Raw genomic sequence first — 7,298 nt, forward strand, 5'->3', positions numbered from 1 at the left:
GCATAACGCATAACGCATAACGCATAACGCATAACGCATAACGCATAACGCATAACGCATAACGCATAACGCATAACGCATAACGCATAACGCATAACGCATAACGCATAACGCACAACGCATAACGCATAACGCATAACGCATAACGCATAACGCATAACGCATAACGCATAACGCATAACGCATAACGCATAACGCATAACGCATAACGCATAACGCATAACGCATAACGCATAACGCATAACGCATAACGCATAACGCATAACGCATAACGCATAACGCATAACGCATAACGCATAACGCATAACGCATAACGCATAACGCATAACGCATAACGCATAACGCATAACGCATAACGCATAACGCATAACGCATAACGCATAACGCATAACGCATAACGCATAACGCATAACGCATAACGCATAACGCATAACGCATAACGCATAACGCATAACGCATAACGCATAACGCATAACGCATAACGCATAACGCATAACGCATAACGCATAACGCATAACGCATAACGCATAACGCATAACGCATAACGCATAACGCATAACGCATAACGCATAACGCATAACGCATAACGCATAACGCATAACGCATAACGCATAACGCATAACGCATAACGCATATCGCATAACGCATAACGCTCAATGAAAAAGTCATAACGCATAACGCATATCGCATAACCCGTAAAGCACAACGCATAACACATAACGCATAACGCATAACACATAACGCATAACGCATAACGTATAACGCATAACGCATAACGCATAACGCATAACGCATAATGCATAACGCATTACGCATAACGCATATCGCATAACGCATAACGCATAACGCACATCGCATAACGCATAACGCATAACGCATAACGCATAACGCATAACGCATAACGCATAACGCATAACGCATAACGCATAACGCATAACGCATAACGCATAACGAATAACGCGTAACGCATAACGCGTAACGCATACCGCATAACGCATAACGCATAACGCATAACGCATAACGCGTAACGCGTAACGCATAACGCATAACGCATAACGCATAACGCATAACGCATAACGCATAACGCATAACGCATAACGCATAACGCATAACGCATAACGCATAACGCATAACGCATAACGCATAACGCATAACGCATAACGCATAACGCATAACGCATAACGCATAACGCATAACGCATAACGCATAACGCATAACGCATAACGCATAACGCATAACGCATAACGCATAACGCATAACGCATAACGCATAACGCATAACGCTTAACGAATAACGAATAACGCATAACGCATAACGCATAACGCATAACCCATAACGCATAACGCATAACGCATGACGCATGACGCATAACGCATAACGCATAACGCATAACGCATAACGCATAACGCATAACGCATAACGCACAACGCATAACGCATAACGCATAACGCATAACGCATAACGCATAACGCATAACGCATAACGCATAACGCATAACGCATAACGCATAACGCATAACGCATAACGCATAACGCATAACGCATAACACATAACGCATAACGCATACCACATAACGCATAACGCATAACGTATAACGCATAACGCATAACGCATAACGCATAACGCATAATGCATAACGCATTACGCATGACGCATAACGCATAACGCATAACGCATAACGCATAACGCATAACGCACATCGCATAACGCATAACGCATAACGCATAACGCATAACGCATAACGCATAACGCATAACGCATAACGCATAACGCGTAACGCATACCGCATAACGCACATCGCATAAGGCATAACGCATAACGCATAACGCATAACGCATAACGCATAACGCATAACGCATAACGCATAACGCATAACGCATAACGCATAACGCATAACGCATAACGCATAACGCATAACGCATAACGCATAACGCATAACGCATAACGCATAACGCATAACGCATAACGCATAACGCATAACGCATAACGCATAACGCATAACGCATAACGCATAACGCATAACGCATAACGCATAACGCATAACGCATAACGCATAACGCATAACGCATAATCATAACGCATAACGCATAACGCATAACGCATAACGCATAACGCATAACGCATAACGCATAACGCATAACGCATAACGCATAACGCATAACGCATAACGCATAACGCATAACACATAACGCATAACGCGTAACGCATAACGCGTAACGCATAACGCATAACGCATAACGCATAACGCATAACGCATAACGCATAACGCATAACGCATAACGCATAACGCATAACGCATAACGCATAACGCATAACGCATAACGCATAACGCATAACGCATAACGCATAACGCATAACGCATATCGCATAACGCATAACGCTCAATGAAAAAGTCATAACGCATAACGCATATCGCATAACCCGTAAAGCACAACGCATAACACATAACGCATAACGCATAACACATAACGCATAACGCATAACGTATAACGCATAACGCATAACGCATAACGCATAATGCATAACGCATTACGCATAACGCATAACGCATAACGCATAACGCACATCGCATAACGCATAACGCCTAACGCATAACGCATAACGCATAACGCATAACGCATAACGCATAACGCATAACGCATAACGCATAACGCATAACGCATAACGCATAACGCGTAACGCATACCGCATAACGCATAACGCATAACACATAACGCATAACGCGTAACGCGTAACGCATAACGCATAACGCATAACGCATAACGCATAACGCATAACGCATAACGCATAACGCATAACGCATAACGCATAACGCATAACGCATAACGCATAACGCATAACGCATAACGCATAACGCATAACGCATAACGCATAACGCATAACGCATAACGCATAACGCATAACGCATAACGCACAACGCATAACGCATAACGCATAACGCATAACGCATAACGCATAACGCATAACGCATAACGCATAACGCATAACGCATAACGCATAACGCATAACGCATAACGCATAACGCATAACGCATAACGCATAACACATAACGCATAACGCATACCACATAACGCATAACGCATAACGTATAACGCATAACGCATAACGCATAACGCATAACGCATAACGCATAATGCATAACGCATTACGCATGACGCATAACGCATAACGCATAACGCATAACGCATAACGCATAACGCACATCGCATAACGCATAACGCATAACGCATAACGCATAACGCATAACGCATAACGCATAACGCATAACGCATAACGCATAACGCATAACGAATAACGCGTAACGCATAACGCGTAACGCGTACCGCATAACGCATAACGCATAACGCATAACGCATAACGCGTAACGCGTAACGCATAACGCATAACGCATGACGCATAACGCATAACGCATAACGCATAACGCATAACGCATAACGCATAACGCATAACGCATAACGCATAACGCATAACGCATAACGCATAACGCATAACGCATAACGCATAACGCATAACGCATAACGCATAACGCATAACGCATAACGCATAACGCATAACGCATAACGCATAACGCATAACGCATAACGCATAACGCATAACGCATAACGCATAACGCATAACGCTTAACGAATAACGAATAACGCATAACGCATAACGCATAACGCATAACCCATAACGCATAACGCATAACGCATGACGCATGACGCATAACGCATAACGCATAACGCATAACGCATAACGCATAACGCATAACGCATAACGCACAACGCATAACGCATAACGCATAACGCATAACGCATAACGCATAACGCATAACGCATAACGCATAACGCATAACGCATAACGCATAACGCATAACGCATAACGCATAACGCATAACGCATAACACATAACGCATAACGCATACCACATAACGCATAACGCATAACGTATAACGCATAACGCATAACGCATAACGCATAACGCATAATGCATAACGCATTACGCATGACGCATAACGCATAACGCATAACGCATAACGCATAACGCATAACGCACATCGCATAACGCATAACGCATAACGCATAACGCATAACGCATAACGCATAACGCATAACGCATAACGCATAACGCATAACGCGTAACGCATACCGCATAACGCACATCGCATAAGGCATAACGCATAACGCATAACGCATAACGCATAACGCATAACGCATAACGCATAACGCATAACGCATAACGCATAACGCATAACGCATAACGCATAACGCATAACGCATAACGCATAACGCATAACGCATAACGCATAACGCATAACGCATAACGCATAACGCATAACGCATAACGCATAACGCATAACGCATAACGCATAACGCATAACGCATAACGCATAACGCATAACGCATAACGCATAACGCATAACGCATAACGCATAACGCATAACGCATAATCATAACGCATAACGCATAACGCATAACGCATAACGCATAACGCATAACGCATAACGCATAACGCATAACGCATAACGCATAACGCATAACACATAACGCATAACGCGTAACGCATAACGCGTAACGCATAACGCATAACGCATAACGCATAACGCATAACGCATAACGCATAACGCATAACGCATAACGCATAACGCATAACGCATAACGCATAACGCATAACGCATAACGCATAACGCATAACGCATAACGCATAACGCATATCGCATAACGCATAACGCTCAATGAAAAAGTCATAACGCATAACGCATATCGCATAACCCGTAAAGCACAACGCATAACACATAACGCATAACGCATAACACATAACGCATAACGCATAACGTATAACGCATAACGCATAACGCATAACGCATAATGCATAACGCATTACGCATAACGCATAACGCATAACGCATAACGCACATCGCATAACGCATAACGCCTAACGCATAACGCATAACGCATAACGCATAACGCATAACGCATAACGCATAACGCATAACGCATAACGCATAACGCATAACGCATAACGCATAACGCATAACGCGTAACGCATACCGCATAACGCATAACGCATAACACATAACGCATAACGCGTAACGCGTAACGCATAACGCATAACGCATAACGCATAACGCATAACGCATAACGCATAACGCATAACGCATAACGCATAACGCATAACGCATAACGCATAACGCATAACGCATAACGCATAACGCATAACGCATAACGCATAACGCATAACGCATAACGCATAACGCATAACGCATAACGCATAACGCATAACGCATAACGCATAACGCGTAACGCATACCGCATAACGCATAACGCATAACACATAACGCATAACGCGTAACGCGTAACGCATAACGCATAACGCATAACGCATAACGCATAACGCATAACGCATAACGCATAACGCATAACGCATAACGCATAACGCATAACGCATAACGCATAACGCATAACGCATAACGCATAACGCATAACGCATAACGCATAACGCATAACGCATAACGCATAACGCATAACGCATAACGCATAACGCATAACGCATAACGCATAACGCATAACGCATAACGCATAACGCATAACGCATAACGCATAACGCATAACGCATAACGCATAACGCATAACGCATAACGCATAACGCATAACCCATAACGCATAACGCATAACGCATGACGCATGACGCATAACGCATAACGCATAACGCATAACGCATAACGCATAACGCATAACGCATAACGCATAACGCATAACGCATAACGCATAACGCATATCGCATAACGCATAACGCATAACGCATAACGCATAACGCATAACGCATAACGCATAACGCATAACGCATAACGCATAACGCATAACGCATAACGCATAACGCATAACGCATAACGCATAACGCATAACGCATAACGCATAACGCATAACGCATAACGCATAACGCATAACCCATAACGCATAACGCATAACGCATGACGCATGACGCATAACGCATAACGCATAACGCATAACGCATAACGCATAACGCATAACGCATAACGCATAACGCATAACGCATAACACATAACGAATAACGCATATCGCATAACGCATAACGCATAACGCATAACGCATAACGCATAACGCATAACGCATAACGCACATCGCATAACGCATAACGCATAACGCATAACGCATAACGCATAACGCATAACGCATAACGCATAACGCATAACGCATAACGCATAACGCATAACGCATAACGCATAACGCATAACGCATAACGCATAACGCATAACGCATAACGCATAACGCATAACGCATAACGCATAACGCATAACGCATAACGCATAACGCATAACGCATAACGCATAACGCATAACGCATAACGCATAACGCATAACGCATATCGCATAACGCATAACGCATAACGCATAACGCATAACGCATAACGCATAACGCATAACGCATAACGCATAACGCATAACGCATAACGCATAACGCATAACGCATAACGCATAACGCATAACGCATAACACATAACGCATAACGCATAACGCATAACGCATAACGCATAGCGCATAACGCATAACGCATAACGCATAACGCATAACCCATAACGTATAACGCATAACGCATAACCCATAACGCATAACGCATAACGCATAACGCATAACGCATAACGCATAACGCATAACGCATAACGCATAACGCATAACGCATAACGCATAACGCATAACGCATAACGCATAACGCATAACGCATAACGCATAACGCATAACGCATAACGCATAACGCATAACGCATAACGCATAACGCATAACGCATAACGCATAACGCATAACGCATAACGCATAACGCATAACGCATAACGCATAACGCATAACGCATAACGCATAACGCATAACCCATAACGCATAACGCATAACGCATAACGCATAACGCATGACGCATAACGCATAACGCATGACGCATAACGCATAACGCTCAATGAAAAAGTCAGAACGCATAACGCATATCGCATAACCCGTAAAGCACAACGCATAACACATAACACATAACGCATAACGCATAACACATAACGCATAACGCATAACGTATAACGCTTAACGCATAACGCATAACGCATAACGCATAACGCGTAACGCATAACGCATAACGCATAACGCATGACGCATGACGCATGACGCATAACGCATAACGCATAACGCATAACGCATAACGCATAACGCATAACGCATAACGCATAACGCATAACCCATAACGCATAACGCATAACCCATAACGAATAACGCATAACGCATAACGCATAACGCATAACGCATAACGCATAACGCATAA

This window comes from Lasioglossum baleicum, unplaced genomic scaffold, assembly GCF_051020765.1.
Source record: "Lasioglossum baleicum unplaced genomic scaffold, iyLasBale1 scaffold0027, whole genome shotgun sequence".
Classification (NCBI taxonomy): Eukaryota; Metazoa; Arthropoda; class Insecta; order Hymenoptera; family Halictidae; genus Lasioglossum; species Lasioglossum baleicum.